This window comes from Ammospiza nelsoni, chromosome 13 (genome assembly GCF_027579445.1).
Source record: "Ammospiza nelsoni isolate bAmmNel1 chromosome 13, bAmmNel1.pri, whole genome shotgun sequence".
NCBI classification, from domain to species: Eukaryota; Metazoa; Chordata; class Aves; order Passeriformes; family Passerellidae; genus Ammospiza; species Ammospiza nelsoni.
This window is the reverse complement of record NC_080645.1, coordinates 7449821-7469256: the sequence shown is the minus strand read 5'-3', so window position 1 is coordinate 7469256 and position 19436 is coordinate 7449821. Positions and strand designations below refer to the sequence as shown.

Sequence of the window (19436 nt, the reverse complement as noted above, 5' to 3'; positions counted from 1 at the left end):
TTAATGATGTGTCTTTCTGAATAATTCTCTCCATAGTGTAGGTTGTGAATATGGAACATTTTTTAAAAAAACACAGACTTTTTTTTTTTTTGTAAATTTGAAGTCTTGAACATAAATATAGAATATTGGCTTTCTTTATTGAACCTTATTGTTCACAGCAATCCTTCATCTGTTGGCATTATCCCACGTATGAAATCTGCAACCTGCTGTCTCTAGGCCTCAGTGTTCCCCCAGGATGGATGTCCATGGAGTTGTTGTCAATTCTCCTGAGTGCACACCCTGCACACCCTCGCCCTTGTCCCTTGGGACTCAAAGGATGTCACTCCCATGGGGTGGCAGAGCAGTGACACATCCCTGCTTGTGACACCTCGCTAGCATGTGGCTTTGTCCCCTCGTTAGGAGGCCCAGCACAAAGCACATCGCCCCTGACACGCTGTGGAGAGCAGTGTAGGGAGGGTTTGTTCTGTGCCTGGTGTCCATGTCATGTTTTGAAAGCTTGTGATAAAAAATAATATCCTTGTAGGGCCATGTTCTGTTCTCAGCCACACCAGTGAAAATCCACAATAACCTCACAGGCCTTGAAGGATCTAACTCTGCCTCTCTTGGACTGCAGTACGGTGGAAGACGAGAAGAACAAAGCATTTAGTGATGAATTTCAGCCCAGAAATGTGAATTTAAAGTCCAGGAGCAGAGTTGATGAGATTTTAGTGCTCTGGGGGCCAGGCACATCCTGTCCCATGTCAGGCACTGCTGCCCTTAGGCAGAGGGAGAGGGAAGGGAGATTCCAGTGGAGGTACCTGAAGCTTGCACTGATCTCATTGTAAGCTCACTTTCTTGGGAAAGATAACTCCTACAAGTTTTTGAGCATATTGAGGGTTAGGTGCAACAGGTACTTATGCTAAGAAAAGGAAAGTGTGAATTTTTCTTTTTCAGTCTCCCTTGTGACACACTCAAATTATCTCCCCTAAAACACATCCATTTCTGGACCTTTGTAATTACAGGACAGTCACCAAAACAAGATTTTAATGTTCATTGAGAATGTGAAATGTTTTTCTTCATCCTTATCACTGCATGCTGTAATCTGAGGCACCAATCAAAAAAATCTGAAATATTCCTCAGCAATGCAGTGAGGAATTGTTCACCATGTATAGAATTGCCATCAAGTTTTGAAGTTAATCCAGAGTTCTACCCTCAAAGATGGGAGAGTCTGTGTCTGTAGCCACTTAAGCAGTGTTTTGTGGTAGCTAACCTAATGTTTGGAGGTGAATGCAGGAAAGAGTTGAAAGCCTTCACATCTAGCAGTGAGGTTTTTGTAGTTTGTTTGACCATCTCAAGATAAATGTAACATATTTTAATGAATCTTACCCAGCCTTATTTAGCTCATCAGTTACCAGATGAGGGGTCTCTTGTATGTGTTTGTATGAATCTGCAAATAATTTGTGTTTGCACAGCGTGACACGACAATGTTCACCTCCTTACTGAGAATATGGGAGCTATTGCTGAATAAATCTTAAATAGTGTTAATACTACTAAAGAGTTAACAGCATTCTGTGCAGACAGCTCTGAAGCCCTGATTCTATCTGATTTATCATTTAGTCAACTTTAAAATGCCCCAGAGATCCCAAAGATCCTCTTGGCTGTTGCTGTAGGGGTGGGACTTTTATGAATGTGTTTGTACTTTGATAAGAAATAGTACTTTGTTAAAACATGCAAACAGACCATTTTGCCCCTTTTTTTTTCCAAGGGCCATCTTTTCTCTTAACTGTTGTTAAGTTCAGTGTTTATCAGCACGGTTAGTATTGGTTAACCTTTATTGCTACAAATGTTTCATGTTCCCTCTCCATAATTGCCATCTGGAGACAATCTGAATATTTTAGCAAGGTATTTATGAGGCTGAAATCTGCACTGAAATTGGCTGAATTGGTAGGTATGGATTTCTAGGCTAACTTTTGGTAGTTCCGTGGTGAAAAAACCATGTCTATCGATTCTCACTGGGGACTATATTGTTAAAACACATAAATATAAGAATTGACTTAGGAAATAAAAAATAAATGATAGCTATAAATCAGAGAGCTGATAAACAAATAAATATCTATCACTATTATATCTCTGTATTTCCCAAAGATATCTGAAGAGCACTTAATTGTAACTGAGTAATCAATTAGTCAATTAACCTTCTTCTCATTGAATATATATTTGATATAACTTTTTGAAGCTTGGCCTCTGAAAGGTTTATATTGATTGCAGGATTCAAGGCCATATGTTTCAGTTATTGGATTTGTGTAGTCAAAATTGACATCCTAAGTTCACTAGTATAGGTAAATATTTGACTGTAATGAGTTTCCAAGACTGTTGGAGAGATGCAGTTAGTTTTCATTACTTTTTAAAACTACAATCTTTTGTGATTATGAAGTTCACCTTAGCAGAACATGTGTAATTTAAATACATTTCTTATTCTGAAGACGCAAGTTTATTTTATGGTCTGGCTATGAGTTTTAGCAAATTCACTTTTCGCACTGCTTTGGATGGAGTTGACTGTGAAACATTTCAGTGTTTTGTTGGAAAGTGATGCAAAATGTGGGAATTCAAATGAAAGTGTTTCATGAGAGCAGTTTTTGATTTTATTGTAGCACTGTGGGCACATGGTGCTATGCAGTGGAAGGCTGTCCTTAGCAGGGTGAGGGTGTGACCACTGCCCACCTTTATACCAGACGTGTTCACACTGAATTTCTAAATCAACCCATTCCTTCCCAGCTATCCTTGGAGTCTGCTAGGTGTCATCCTGTAGCTGAGCTGCTGAGGCTGTTTCTGTAGGTGTCTGCAATGGGTACATGAGGATGTGTCATGCAAATGGGACTCTCCCTTTCCATGGACAGTGTTTAAAATGCAGCTGTTGCCTGTACACTCTGCACACATGAGGTGAAGCTTAAATTGAAACCTCCGGTTTCAATAATTGCCCAGATCTAGCAGTTTAGCACAGTAGTAAGGGGCAGCAAAACTCTCCTTTCACTGTGTATAAGTTCAGAATAGGATAGTGGAATGTGGGGAATTCAACCCTCCATTCCCATGTGGGGCACCTGATCTGGAGCCCCAGGTACAAAGAAGGGTAGAAATGGTTTATTCTTTTCTTTTTAACACCACCTTTCCTCCCAGAGCTGAGCTATGATGCTTTTGGGTTAGCTTCCATTGAGGGCCAAAACTGGCTGCCTTGCACAAGCTGAGCTCCTGTCTGCAGTGCTGGGTTTCATTCACCATTATCCTCCAAATCAAAGGCAAGAGGAAAACACCAGCAGACTTATTGATAGATTGGGAAATAGTTTATTTATTCCTTTATTTCAATGTGTGAGCTATTGTGCATTTCTTAAGTACTACTTATTAAAATTCTGATTGTATCAGGTAGGAAGAAATAGCTGTACAAAGAAAATTCATCTTACATGGTCATCAGAATCTCAAGGTGCAAGGACCTGTCTGTTAAGGACAGAATTTACTGTGTCTCTTCACTTTGGCTGTTTTTGTGCAGACAGATTGATGGGTGAGCTTATGAGAGATGCATTGTTAAGTATTGATGATTTACAAAGATGCAAAACCCCTGCAGCGGTGTGGAACTTTGCTAAATTCCTTCTAGTGGTGTCTGGCTACATCAAAAGGAAAATGCTAGAATGGGTTAATAATAATCCTACTGTCTTCAAAATTTGTTTGATATAGCAGTGCACAAAAATATTCGTTTCTGGCAACTCTCCTGACAACCTTTTGATATTTAGATTTTTTGTGTGTGCGCTTCAGTGTGTAATAGATTAACTTGGCTCTGCGGAAAAGGTCTTTATAGAATCCTTAACTGTTGCACTCATTATTGAATAAACAGCGCTTCCTTCATGGGAAAAAAAACTCAAAAACCTGCAGATTTTTCCCCTCTTAAAAATACATTCATAATCTAGATATTAGCAAACGTTGATTTTTTTTTTTTTGCTTTGTGAAAAATATCATAAACCGTCTCAGTTTGACCTTGTTAATGCAGGACCACTTTAGTAATCTGTGCCTAATGATTTTTTACATTAAACCACAGCTTGTGTTGGACCCTTGTGTGTCACAGTAATTTAAGAACAGTCATTTTGCACATTCCGATCCCATTATGTTACATTGTTACTGAATAAAGACTGGTATTATGTTGCTCCTATAAAGGGCAGAAGTGGCCTGAATTTTATCTGCTGAACGAATCAATCTGGATTATGTCAGCTGAAAAGAATTGTGAACTGCAGTCTCCAGCAGATGGGGAGATTTTAAAAATGTATCTGTTTGGTTGTGAATACATTAGCTAAGATAATACCTTGTGGTGACTGAAAAGTAGTTTTTCTCTCTTTTTTTTCAATGAAGACTGTACCAATTATCATTTCAACATAAAGTATTAGGAGATCAATTGGGAACTGAATGCCATTTCCTAATGTTAATACAGTGTTTTATTTAGGCTGCCTTGACAGGCTGTCTAGGCTGTGGGAAAAAGACTGAGCAAATAATGAGTAAAGGGTTTAGAAAAAAGACAGAGGGTGGAGCTTGGCAAACGATGTGAGCTATTCATCAACAACTCAACAAGGATGATGGAAATAATAAGTACTCCTTAAAGAAAAGGGGAAAGGATTTTTTTTAAAGAAACAGTTTCCTTTAAAAAAAAAAAATTTAACTCTAACTTTGTATTACTTTCTGATTAGCTGATTTTAAACTTCCTGAAATCAGCAAAAGCTTTCCTTTGAAATGGATAGTCCACGTTCAAACAGTGCATTCTTTAGCAATCAGTTAAAAAAAAAAAGAAACAGTGTCTAATTTCCTGTTCATTCGTGCAAATTTCTTACCATGTGGCATTGTCATTTAATATCTAAAGTACATTAATGCATTTCTATAATGCCAAAACCCTCAGACAAATCCCCTGTGTGAAATAATTTGTGAGAACTTTGAACTAACCATGAATAAAATCAAGATCTTATTATGTCCTTTATTTATATGGCACAGAAAAGCTTTGAAACTTAATACTAGCATCAACACGATATGCACATTCACAGTGATGCTTTAAAAAAGGAAGAAAAAAGTAATTCAACTTTCCTACATTTTTTTGGGCTTTGCCCACTATTCAGACACCATTACGTTGCTTCTGAAAATATTTGTCTTAGAAATCAATAGGCTATTCTAATATTATTGTGTTCTGAGTTGCTAAAATTTCCATTCAGGAGATATAATTCCACCATCTGTAAAGTTCTAGATTTTATAATACTTATAAGCTGTTTTAATCTATTTTTACTGCCATGTTCTGTCCTGAAATGTCAGAGAGTGCAGACTGGGTCTCGAAATTAACATGACAGTTAAGAAACTTGGCAAGGTTTTACAGCAGATTGTGACATTAACAAAGTACAAAGGAGAATGGGGAAATTAACGTTAATGTATGCTTGCAGACACTATAAAAATCTATATGTCCACGATCAGGGAACTAAAAATAGGGATGTTTTTTGTGTTGATGCCATTAAATACAGAGCTTTACTGTGAAAAGAAATTTCCATATGAAAAGCAACTTACTAAAAAGTAACGCTGTAATCCCTCCTCTGGACTGAACAACAGGTTTATGTATCCTAGGTCAAGTAGGCATATGGCTGGTTTTTGGTTTTTGATTTTGTTTTAGGCTTTTTCTTGAGTCTATGGTGAAACTGATTTGAAAGCACTGTTTTTAAACAGCTGCAAAAGATACAGTATGATAGATATCCTGATAAATGGGAGCGGTTATTAAAATTCACAGATTACTCAGTAAATCATGTAAAGTCTGTCCTCTTTCATGGAGAGGAGATGAAGTAAGTGTTTGTGGTGAACCTTCTTCAGGCCTTGCACCCCCTGAGCCTGCCCAATGCCCTCCCTTGGTGTCACCTTGGTGTCACCCCAGTGTCCAGACTCCCAGCCCATCATGAGTGGCCTGGCTCAGCCAGGATAAGGCTTTTCTGAATGCATTTTTCTTTAATCAGCTGGAGTTCCAGGACATGCCACAAAAATCTTGTCATAATACCCAGGGGAACACAGTGGCTTTTGCACTGGGGATGGGAAGGGAAGCTCTAACTGTTGGGTAAATCAGTGAAAGCTACAGGGAATAACACAACCTTCTGAGTAAACATGGGCTTTGGCTTGTGTTTAGCTTTTTCTCTGCGTTTTTAAGTTGTAAGTTACTCAAAGCCCCATTCAGCCTGGATCCTGAGGCTTTGCAGGCTCCTGCAGCTTGGCACCCACAGCACCTAATCCTGATAGCAGAGAAAAAACCAGCTCTTTTCATCACCACTGACACTGTGCCATTGCTGTGTCAGACCCTGAGCATGGCATAGGAAGATGCAGCTGCTGTCTGCTGCCTGGGGAGGGTGGATATGGGGGTGAGCTGTCCATGGAGGGTGGATATGGGGTGATCTGTCCATGGAGGGTGGATATGGGGGTTAGCTGTCCATGGGGGGTAGATATGGGGGTGGGCTGTCCATGGAGAGGGTGGATATGGGGTGATCTGTCCATGGAGAGGGTGGATATGGGGTGAGCTGTCCATGGAGAGGGTGGATATGGGGGTGGGCTGTCCATGGAGAGGGTGGATATGGGGTGAGCTGTCCATGGAGGGTGGCTGTGGGGCTGAGTTGCCCATGGAGGGTGGATATGGGGTTGGGCTGTCCATGGAGGGTGGATATGGGGGTGGGCTGTCCATGGAGAGGGTGGATATGGGGTGAGCTGTCCATGGAGGGTGGCTGTGGGGCTGAGTTGCCCATGGAGGGTGGATATGGGGTTGGGCTGTCCATGGAGGGTGGATATGGGGTGATCTGTCCATGGAGGGTGGATATGAGGGTGGGCTGTCCATGGAGGGTGGATATGAGGGTGAGCTGTGCAGAGAGGGTGGATATGGGGTTGGGCTGTCCATGGAGGGTGGATATGGGGGTGGGCTGTCCATGGAGAGGGTGGATATGGGGTGAGCTGTTCATGGAGGGTGGCTGTGGGGTGAGCTGGCCATGGAGGGTGGATATGGGGGTGATCTGCCTGGGAAGGGTGGCTGCAGGGTTGAGCTGCCTATGACTAAGGGTACCTGTGCCAAACACAGAGCTGGGCTGAATCTCTTTTCCTTGATAAGCTGACCTCTAGCTGTGCTGGTGCAGATCTGGAGCACACCCTGGCTTCGTGTTACTATCACCCACAGGTTCAGCATGCTGGGGAAAGCCCCCATGTTTGTGTAGTGCTGCCCCTCTTTGGGACACGCTGGGTGGCAGCCTTTTAGCACAGTGATGCCCAGCAGAGCGCGGGCTGCCACGGCTGAGCGGCAAAGCGCAGCCACGCTTGCTATGCGAGGCACGGCCATTTTTCACACCGTGTCACGCTCCCGAAGCTTTGGGATATTTAAAGCCCACGGAAAACAGCGCCTGCATTCCCTCACAGGGCCCGTCTGCCTCGGGCACGCACGGGAGGCAGCGGGTGCAGGTGCCAGGGGCAGGGACGAGGCCGTTCCCTGGTGTGCCGCGAGCAGCCTGATGCAATGCAAACATTAATCTCCCGGCTACAAAGGAACAGCATGGATCCATCTGTTACTTTCTTTGCTCTTAATCAAGTTGGGGAGGGAGCAAAAGTTCATGTAGCAAATGTGGGCATGCACTCGACTGGGACCCGAGCTGTGAAGCTGAGATCAAATCTAGAGGCAAGAGGATTTTTACAGGTCTGTGGATCCAGGGTTCCCTATCATTATGGATCTCTTCTTTCACCAAATGTGGAAGTGGGAATTGAATTTGGGGATGTGGTATTGGCCCACTCAGCTTTCTAACCGACAATGCTGAGTGCAGACTGCTGTCCCTATTATGACTGTGCTAACAATTGACTTTTTGGTTTGGCTGTCTTGCAAAAAAAAGGAAAGAAAAAAATCAATCCTGACCAAAAAGTACTTATTTTTCTAGTTTGCTTAATAGTATGAAGCATAGAGAGTGCTGTGCTTTGTGTGAAATGAGGCAATTTTAGGGAAGGGGGGGGGAAAGGAAAAAAGTAAAGCACAAAAGCTGTGCAGGGCCAGACTGTCAGAAGAGCAGAAAAGGAGATGACAGCCCTTTTATCTGCTGGTTGAGCACTTAGAAAACTTATCCAGGATGTAGGAGGCCTGGTCTGAACTTGCTACTCTGCTGAGAAGAGAGTAACCCACATCTTGGCTACGTATTCCTGCAAGTTCACTGAAAGAAGAATCCCTCCATGCTGCCTTTGCTCACTCTACCACTCATCCCTAATGGATGCAGCATTTGATTCCCTTCTTCTTTGGAGCAGCCTATTCTTAAAAAACATCTCCCTGCAAAAAATTGTTCTCTGGAAGGAATTAATGCTACCCTGGTGACCCAGTCATAGCCATGACCATGGAGGGGCCTCCTGTTAGTGAGGTCACTTTTCATGAAACTTAATTTTGTCTGTTTCTGGTAACCAGAGTTTTGGAAAGAAAATGAGGCAAAAGCAATTAATTATTTTAAAAATAGAAGTATTTATAGATTGTTTGTGTTTAGAAGCCATTTTCTCAAGCTCTTAGGATGTCTGTGTGCTGTGTTCAGATAGGAGATCCTGCAATCTCATTACCTTAAGAGACTTAAGTGCATGTTTAAATGCCAATTTGGGGGTCCAGTTTTGGGTGGAAGCAGATGTAAGGTGTTTTACAGATATCATAGTTCTGTTTTCCTCACTTTCTTGGTGAAACTTTGCTGATTTTACTAAAAATGAAAGTAGTGTGAGAGGAGTTTGTTTGGGTGTCCAGTTGTGGGTGGAAGCAGCACGTTCGCTGTGTCCCAGCTGGTTCTCTCTCTGCTGTCAGCACAGTGCCCCCTGCCCCACCCCATGCCATTCCAGCTTGACCAAAGAGCACTGAGCACTTGTTTGTGGATGAGCTCTGGCAGGGCTGGTGCCATGGGGACACAGAGCAGGTCCAAGGTGTATCTTGGTTGGCAGGCAGGTCAAACGGTCTCTGCCTGCATGCATGTGTGTGCCAGACAATGCCTGGAGCACAAACCCCGTGAGGAGCAGCTGAGAGAGCTGGGGATGTTTGGCCTGAGGAGGGACCTTACCACTCTCTAAAACAACCTGAAAGGAGGCTGTAGCCAGATGGGGTTGGCCGCTTTTCCTAGCAACTGGTGATAGGAAAACAGAGCATAGTCCAGGGGAGGTCTAGGTTAGGCATTAGGAAGCATTTCTTCACAGAAAGGTTTGCCTTGGAATGGGCTGCCCAGGGAGGTGGTGGAATCACTGCCCCTGCAGGTGTTTGAGGATTGGATGTGGCACTCATGGCCATGGTCTGGCTGACAGGGTGGTGTTCAGTCACAGGATGGACTCAATGATCTTTGAAGTCTTTTCCAAATTCACTGAAACTGATTCTGTGGTTTACAGGTGGAGGCTCCCATATGCTACAGGTACAACACACCTCAGAGCTGCTCCATGCTCCCTCATGTCCCAACAGGTTCTCTACTAGTATGGAAAGCAATTCAGTGGGGCTGACTGAAAAATTAGGAGATACTTCTGTGAGGTGTTTCCCCAAAACTTAAATTAATTTCCTTATCAATGACCAGGTTTTCCTCCTGCTGTTTGTTCAGATTCCTTACTGAGGGAGATGTCCTGTTTTGTGACACTCTGTATGGTCAGGACTTGTGTACACAAACATCCAGCAAAGCTGGGCAGCTTTGCTTCAGCTCTGACTTTTTAAATCCACATTTGAAGGAGGACATCACTTGTTACTCTGTGGAGCTGCACCCTTATTCAGAGCAAGGCTGTAGTAGGTAAGAGAAGAATGAAATAAAATCCTTTACCTGTAGTGATCATCTAGGCGTCAGTGGCAGTTATTAACTATTAATTCAGACTCCCTTTTTTCAGTTCCATGAATTCCAAGAGTCACACACAGTCGGCATCCTACTCCTAAATGTGGACCTGTAGTATTTGGCAGTGTAATGCCCTGTCTAAGGGCCACTCTTTCACTGCATATTTAGGCCTGTGCCATTGCTTACAAGCTTTACATCTCCTCTCAAGGGCTTGCAAATAAAACATTGAGTGAAGGTATCTTCAGCTTTAACACAGGAACAGTTAGCCCAATAAGAAAACTATATATAAATACTGGATGTTCTTTCTCTGTAATGAAATTAAGTGGAAAAATGTGATCATATTTCACACTGGTGGATAAAACTGATTGAAGGCTATCTGCAGTCTCCTGTCTATTAAGGGAAATTTTTTGAATACATCTCTGGGTTTTGCATAGGTCCCTGAAATTTGGAGTGGGAAGAACACAATTGGTTGAGAAGTTTCCTTCCCCTTTGTTAGCTGAGGCACCAGGGATTGAAAACTTCTTGCCTGGCATATTCATGTGCTTCCCTGCCCTGTGGTTGCGGAGACTTTGTGAGTCTGTGGGAATGTTTCATCCTTTGTCTTTCCAAACAAATAAATTACATTCATGAGATGGCAGTTTTATAAGTTTTCTTCTTGTGTAACTTGAATGTTTTGATTCCTTCTTTTCATTGCAAGGCAGAGGTCTCAGAATGCTAATGTGCCCTTAACTCATGTGATGCACGCAAAGTCATGTCACGTGCACTCTGTGGTCAGGATGGATGTGGAAAAAAGGGCACATAATATTCTGCTTGTAGAATATCAGAGGTTTTCATAGAAAACTGCACTTACTCTCAGACTTTTGTATGGCTCCTATGATTTCAGATGTACTGAGCTGCTTAGCCTGGTAGCTTCCCTTTGAAAGACACACATTCTTTGCAGCCACTCATCCATCTTTTCTTGCTTAGCAATAGTTCTGTGTCTGAATGAAGAATTACATATCTATGTTTTGTAAGGCTTGCTTGTCTGGCTTATATGCTTTTGGAGTGACATCCCACAAGCATTTGAAGAAACTCAGCTGTAGATTGTAGTGTGAAGACTCTTTTGATTTAGTTTTGTAAAAGAAACATGATCACTTGTCAAACAAGAGCTAATTTCTGCAGCATGTCTTGCGACATTTCTATTCTTCTGCATTTTACACCTCTCTCATCTTCATTTGAAGCTGTTCCTAGAAGGGTACATTCAGGAGAGGACCCTTTCCATGATATTGGGGTTCAAACCTGTCAAACATTCAGTAAAGAGCTGTTTATATGTATTTAATGCCTTGACATCCGATCAGTTTCAATGCCGCATGTTTATCTGTTTTATTGGAAGCAGGTGTTGTAAGGTGTTTACAGATATCATAGCTCTGTCTTCCTCACTTTCTTGGTGAAACTTTGCTGATTTTACTCAAAATGAAAGTGATATGAGAGGACTTAGTTTGAGTTGAACCACAGATAAGTCCTGTCCCTGTGTCCCTGTTTTTTTTTCTTTTGCTCAAAGCCTTCCTTTTGACTTCTTATGGAGGTAAACAATGCACCTGTGTAAAAATAAAATATTATAGGGCCACCTGTCCTTCAGCCATGCTTTTTTATATCTTCCTTTGTCCCAAAAACCCTTCTATAGCCATTGTGGTAGATGTAAAAGCATATGCTGCTGTCAGATGCATCCGGTGGGGTGAGCTGCTGCTCAGGGAAGTCCCAGGGTTGGGAGTGGGACACCAGAAGTCCTGCAGCACAGGATTGAGTGGTCCCTTTGTGGCTGTGGTAGCAGCAAACAGGCACAGCAAGGCTCACCCTGGTTATAAGCTGGTGAGAAACCATCTCCCAAAGTTCTATTTCCTCTCCCTGAAAAGTTACCTAATTGGATACTTCAGAAAGAAAATTGGATAACTGGGGAAAACATAGGGGCCTGGCCGTGGTGTAATGCAAATATTTCCTGATCAGCTGTAGGATTCTGATTTCAGAGGTGGGATATGCTAGGGAGGGATGAGCTCCCTGCAAGGCTCAGCCTGGGGGCAACCCAGAAATGAGAAAGGGCTGAGGTGCTCAGTGATGCTACTGCTGACCTGAACTTTGAAGGAGAGCAGGGGACTGGTCCCCTGTGGGCATTCAGGAGGTGAGGGGGTACCAAGGACCCTCCAGCAGCCAAGAGAGCTGGCAGAGGGCTTTCCATGCTCCCCTGGTCCTGCAGGGCAGGTCAAGGGCTCTCCTGCACAGGGCGGTGCTTTCCTTTGAGCTGCTGTGGGCTTGGAGTGTGTACAGAGAATCTACATTTATTACATTTAAGGTTTTAGTAGAACTCGAGACGTAAAGCAGCAAGTTACTGGGACGAAAGGTGGCTGCTCTGGTGGGTGCCCATCGAACTCCACGTCGCTGCGGGCTTCAGGGAGCTGGAAATAGCTGGAAATTTGGGGAGAGCCACAAGAGGGAGCTCACAACCCACGAACAAGGAGGACCAACTCCTTTTTCATTTTTCTTAGCCCCTTTTTTATTTTTCTTTCTTTTTTTTTAAATTTTTTTTTTATTTCCCTAACTGGTGTCTGTTCAGTCCGGCGCCGCTCAGCCCCCGCTGCAGCGCCGTGTCCGCCCTGCAAGAGCTCGGTCCCTGCAGCCGCCTGGGGGAACACAGGGGACAAACACAGGGAAAAGGGGTCTCACACAGGGGAATCACACAAGGATCTCACACAGGGAACAGGGGTATCACACAAGGAACACGGGGGTCTCACACAGGGGTCTCACCCAGGAGCTGAGGTGCCTGGGGCATCCCTCAGAACACAGGACACAGCTTCCCATCACACCAGCCTGAGCAGCCACCTCCTCCCAGTGGCTGCACCCCAAAATCTAAGGGCTGGAGGCATTTTTGTCCCAAGGGATTTATGAAGAGCTGAGTGAAGAATGATTTTGTCTTGACAATGTCCACACTTGGCACTCAAATAGCCAATAAAGCACCTCTTGCCTTCACTGTGGCAGCTCCTGGGCAGGTGTGGTGGGACATGTGGTGCTCAGGTTCCCTCTGTGGGGCCAACAACATGATCATTGCAATAAGGTAGTAATGTGGTGAAGTGTGCCCTCAGTCAGCTGGGAATGTTGCTGATTTTTTTCCTAAGACATACTCAATCTAGTTTGTTTCTTCGGTGGAAAAGCTTAATTTCAATTTACATTTCACATCTAGAGGCTTTGCTATCACACTGAGACTTCCTACAAGGCATCCAGTAATGTTGCTATCATTTGCATTGCTCTAACAAAAAAAATTCCATCTGTCTTCTCAAGTCCATAAAACTCCAAACAAATAGCAAATACTATGGATGTCTGAACACACAATAGCATGTCATTTTTCTTCCAGCATTAGTGTATGTTGCAGACATTAAACTACTTCTCTTCTGAAGGGTTTGAGAGACTGTTAACATTATTCAAATTAAATTCAATACTGATGTAAGTTAGTGCAGTTGGAATTATACACAAAGTATGATGTCTCATCTTTCTGTCAAGAGCTGAGCTCATCCCTGTGCACCTGCCAGCTCAGCTTCAGGTGGTCTTTGTAAACCCAGAGCTGCCTCCGGCAGGCAGCTCTTTCCTTGGCATCCCCCTTTCCCCCCTGAGTGTGCTTTCTGGTGTTCTGCAGTCTCTGCTGCTGCAGCTCACTCATTTATTTTCCCTCCCTGGTGACCTTGCTTGCCCTCTCACCTTGAAGATATTCTGCTATGTGTTTCTAGAGGAGTCTCATGGTGCCAGGAACAAAATCCATCCTTAGAATTGCAAACCCACAGATTTTCTTTGATTCCCAGACCTGTTGGGACTCACCCTTGGAGCTGGGGCCAGTTCTGTGGCTACCACCCAGGGTGGCAGGAGCCCCTCTGTTTAGGGTGCCCAAAGAGCACCTCACAGACAGCTGGGCCTTCTGCAGCACTGCTGGTCTGAAGGGTTTTCTCTGGCCTTCTTGTTCAACTCTCTTTCTCTTGTTAAAGAAATGAGCCAAACCCATGTTCTTACTACACAGGTTTACCTTCCCCAGCAGGTGTTATTTGTGCATTTGCCCCCATGTGAGGTGGGGAGCAGTGACACCTGAGCTGCTGCAGCCCAGGTGGGCACCCTCCACAGCAAGTGCTGCTGTAGATGGGGATGGCAATGCCATTTTCCTGTAGGCAGCAGGGGGAAAAGAGCATCTTGCTCCTGATGTATCTCTGGCTTCCACCACGCTCTGTGTTTAAGACTGAGGTGTATCAGTGATGTGCAAGATGGTGCTCCAGATTCATGTTATTCTTCACAGAAACTCACAGCCACAGAGTGTCAGTGCTGCACAGCAACTTTTCTTCTCAGGCCAAAGGAATGGATTCCTGCCAAATTGCTGTGAAAGTCCTGTACTATTTTAACAACACCCTAACACCAAGGGAGTGCTACATTCAAAGCTACAAAAAGCACTTTTAGAGCTAGGAGAATACAGAATCTCATGGTGATTCCCCATTCATTTTTTTCCTCCTAATCACTGCAACCCTTGGCAGATCCTTCCAGGTGAGAAGTAATGATCCATTTCCACGCAGCATAAAGTGGGATTTTACACTGGATGTGTATGTTCCTTTGGCTCTGATGGCAGTACAGTGTGAGAATTATGTGCATTTGGGTGCAGGGCTGGATGGAGGGCTCTGGAGTTTCTGGGATCTGCTCCTGCCAGGGGCTCCTCCCTCTGGGGGAGGCAGCAGAGCAGAAAACACCCCAGGCTGTCAGCAGGCACTGCAGCAAACCTGTCAGGATCCCACTTTTGGCCTGTGCCTCTCTCTCTCCAGAGGAGAAAGCTCTCCTGAGTCTGCAGCTGGCCATGCACAGAGGGTCAGTGTGACCCCAGCACAGCTCTGCTGCCAAAAACCCTGTGAACAGATCATGTTCGTTTTTTTGTTTCATCCTGCTGTCTGTTGTGCTTGCACAGAAGACATTCAGTCCAAAGGGGTGGTGTATTTTTAGTAAATTATTTGTTTGTGAGACATTTTTGCTTACTTGTTTATTCAATTTGCTGCAGTTATTTTTCTTAGTTGACTCACCACAATACAGCCCTGTACCTTCAACAGGACTAAATATTGGATGTTTTCTGGGGGCGAAGCCACAGTTACATTCCTTTTTTGCCAATTATGAACTTCCTTGATTCTTGGCCTCCTATAAGCATAAGAATGTAAGAAAAAACCCGACTGGGTGGGTTTAGTTTGATTTATGAAAATGTGCAGAAGCCTGGGCACTTGAACAGATCTTGTCTGTAGAGGCTGGAGCAGCTGTGCCTGGGCAAGCTTGGCTATCTCGCTGCATCAGGAGCTCTCCTGGCACATCTGTAGCTCTCTGCTCACACTGACCTGCTCCAAGGAAAGCTTTTCCACTCTTTCCTCTTGATTTCATTCAGTAGAATTGATTAGAGAATTTTCAACAACCTTGTTTTTTCATCTGAAATCCAAGTCCATTAAACAACCTTTTTTCTTCTGCTGACTGTGGTGGAGAAAACCAGCTTAGTTGAGTTGCTGAGTGTGAAACAAATGGGACTGTTGTTGAAAGAATTGTTGAAATCATACATATTTTTTTTAGAACAAAAACCTGCATTTTCAATTCATAACAGCAATTTTTCAATCAACTATTTAAAAATTATTACAAGTAAACAATATAAATAATTTGAAGATGTAACAAATCCTCGTTTTTTTAAAATATTTTTTGAGCTTGATGGTTTCACATACTGCTGTTTGCAACATTCTTTGTTGAGAGCCTGAATTTCTCTTTCAGGGGAAAATGTAATATGAAAGTTAGCTTCACAGCAAAGACAAAATTTTGTAATAAAAATATTAACAAATTGCCTTTGAATAGAGGCTTGAGGATAGATTAAATATAATGGACATATTAAGAGAACACAGACAATGGCTTTCCTGAGCAATTATGAATCTATAGTCCTAAATAGTGGTACTTTGGAGAAAAGGAGAGAAAGAGAGAAAATTTGTATCTTTTAAAATGTGAGCATAATATGCAGACTAATAATACATAGTAATTTTGTTCTTGGGAGAATTCACCACTTGTGTATAGCTCCAGCCAGCCAACCTTTCCCTGTCACCTTCTGCAGGGATTTTGGGTTAACATTTTCCCATTTGCTGTGGTGAACCCTGGACAAATACTCATTAGAGCACAGATTATGGTTTCAATTGCTGCAGTGACATAAGGCTGCCCCTTCCAGAAGCCATCAGTGGGAGAAGAGAAAGGTAATTATTGATCACTGGGAGGAATAAGGCTGGCAAAAGGTGGCTGGGGTGGGATGGGTTGGCCAGAAGGAGAGGAGAACAGAGGGGCTGAGGCAGCTGAGCTGCAGCTGTGTGGGGAACAGAGGGAGCAGCAGGACAGGGCACCAGGAGTCACCTGGGGCTCACCAGGGAACCCCTCAGCCTGCACACAAAGGGAATTTGCCTTCCTGCACACACAAGAGCTCCAAGCCAGGGCATTTGTGCAATGTGGACAGGGCTTGCCAAACTTGCAAAAAGTCTGAGAGATTGATTGAAGCATCAGCAGTTTTAAACCCACCTGAAACAGAATGACACCAGAAATGAGCAGTGCTTGTGGGAAGCACACCTGAACCTCCTGAGATATTCTGTCCCAAATCCCAGAGCTCCCCTCACATTTCCATACCTGTCCAGTGCATGGCCTTCCAGTCCTGACCAGCTGCACATTAAAATAATGTGTCCCTCATCACTGAGACTGGTTTCTGTGCCATTCAGAGCTTGTGCAAACAAGATCCATTTGCTAACATTGCCAGGCAAGTGTGAGGCTGGTTGAGCCTCCTCTGTCTCTACAACATCAGAATATTCCTATGGCATTTGTTTTCCCATGCTACCCCACTGACCTCCTTACTTTAAGATGAGAATAGAAAGCTCAAATTCATGTATTTATTTCTTTTGAGATCTCTCTTCTGGGTGCTTTAGGCAGCCTGCTTTGGTCTAGGTGGTAGGAAATTTTGTATTTCCTTACAAAAGATTTTTATGGACCCAGTGGGATAAAATCTGCACTTGTAGAGTCCAGATGTTTCTGCAGCTGGACTTTGCTGAGTTACACATGTAAGGGCTGAGAGTTACTTGGGGTCACTGCTCACAGAAGGACTCTTCTGCTTTATGTGTGTGTGTGTTGTTTTCATAGTTTCTACCTGGAAAGTTCTTTCCTCTGTTAATGCTCTTGCTGCATTTAGTGATATTTCAGCTTTTTGATGGAAGGAATAATTGAAGTAACTTCAAATAGAAGGGACTTTCTAGGTCCAGGAGATTTGTTCACAACAAAGACCTTTTTGGTCATTTATGAAAATGGTGGCAATATTGTAATAGATACAATTTGGTACTTTATGCTCAGCTTGAATATATAAGTATTTTCAATTGGAAAGGGCTACATTCACCTGAGGGTTCAGGTTATACCTGCAGGTACTGAGCCAAGGTGAAACAAGGCAAACATCTCTGTTTATCTCAAAATTCACCCAGATTGGTGAGTTAAAATATTACAAACTGAGATAGGTCCCCATTCATGGCTTTTTTCTTAGGTTGTCATTTTATGTTAATTGAATGCCTCTGTTAATCTAATAGATTTTAGATTTATGGTGGGTTCTATACCACGTCATATTTTAATCAATACATATTCCAACATTTAGATGGACAGATGAGAAAATCTGCCTCATCTCTGCACTTCTGTTCTATCAGCTGTCAATAATTCCTAATTTGAATCCTTCAAATGATCAGATTTATGGGTTTTAGTACATTGCATTAATCACAGAAATTAACTTTTGTGGAAAATTATGTTAAAGGTCATATGGAGTCTTGAAGGAGCAGTAACTGTGTCTGTCTTGCAAACATGTTTGCAGCTTCTCTAAGATAAAGTGCACTGGAATATTTATCTGCATGAATCCTGCTGATTGTTCCTTATGTCTAAGGTCAGTACGTGCTGGTGAGGAGATAACGCTTGAAACAAATGATTGCTGAAATCTGCAGATTTAAGAAGTCAGATGTGACACTGGGCTTTTTGTCCTCCTGTAGGGCACAGACAGGGCCAGCATAATTTCACCTGAATAGGTTTATTCAGCCAGAACTCTAAAAATTTGTTTTGCTGAAGGTGGTTTGCACTCAGTGTCGAGTGTGTGCGTGCCCTGCTGGACGAGCTCACAGCAGAGAACGTTCAGAGAAGATGGAAAGGGCAGAGCAAAGGGTAAAGGTTTGCCCTGATGCTCAGGATCCAGCTTAGGGACACACTCCTGAACCTCAACCACCACCCAAGTGCACTGGTTCCCTTGGGGGGCTCCTCACCATCTGCCTGAGGCCAGCTGGGGCTGGGGGGGTCCCTACACAGGCTGGAGCCAACCCCCTCATGTGGGGCACAGAATGGCCACTCCTGCCTGCCCTGCAGAGAGTCTGGCATTTTGGTTTCCCTTATTCCCAGGGAATCAAAGTTTGTGATGTTTGGAAAGAAGAGTGAGGAGACTTTGCACCTCTTTCTGTAATTGACACTTAGAAAACCTGTGCTGATTTTGGTGCTGTGGGATGGCAGCAGCAGAGTCTCTGCCACCAGCACTGCCCAGGGAGCAATGTCCCCTCCTGGTGCCACCAGCCAGAGGAGACAGCAGCACTCCTGGGGAGGACAGACAGACCCAGGACCCCTGGCACCATGTGGGTGCCCAGCACCAGCCTCCCTGTCCTGCCAGGGCTCACCAAACCAGGGTCCCTGGGGTGACAATGGCCTGTGCCAGGGCTGGGTGCCCTAAGAGGGGCATGCAATGGGATTAACTCCCATGGAAATCATAATTGGAAAGCCAGCAACAGCTTGTGAGCTCCCTAAAATTTTCATATAACCCTTTCTTATCTGTCTCCAGTTCAGCTGCTGATTCTAATTGGCTCCACCAAAATAAACTAGAAATAGCTTTGTTGATTTAGTTGGATCTGTGCTAGAGCTCAATGCCCACAATTCTCCCACTTGCAAAAAGCCAGAAAGATACTAGAAATGGCTACAGTTTTACAGATATTAATTAATATTTGTGAAGTGCTTTCTAAGCTTGGAACAAAGAACAAAAATCATTGTGTTATGAATAAGCAAACTGAAAAGAACAACCATAAAATTGCAGAGAATTGACTGCAGAACCTAACAAGGCCTCTGCATCTTTAATTTGTATATTTCTGTTTACCACAAGCATGTGCTAAGAAAACATGCACAGAGGAGGAAAGGTCTTGTCCCTTTTAACAGACAGTTTCTTTTCCCTATATATCTGTATTCATGCAAATCCATTATAAACAGTGTTGTCTGAAATACAGTTAATAAATGAAGGTACCACAAATGTGATTTTAAATCAGTTTAATAAAATTAGTCATGTAGATTTTAAATCATTTTTACAGTTGATTTAACATTTGTGACTGGTTTATAGATTATGATATAGGATAGTGTTTGCATCCTTGCAATTTTATTCCAATTTAGAAACAGTACAAATATTAATTTTTGCTTCAATAATGGAGCCTTTGAGAATTAACTTGTCTTTTCTCAATACACATTTTATGAGAATGCTTTAAATATGATTTTTAATATTTTTGAGGACTTTAT

General features: G+C 43.3%; 1 protein-coding gene across 1 annotated transcript in view; it reads left to right on the top strand.

Annotated features, from left to right (window-relative positions):
- Nucleotides 1-19436, top strand: part of ZNF536 (zinc finger protein 536) — a 331239-nt gene that overhangs the window by 285789 nt on the left and 26014 nt on the right. The gene's annotated exons all lie outside the window — the stretch shown is intronic.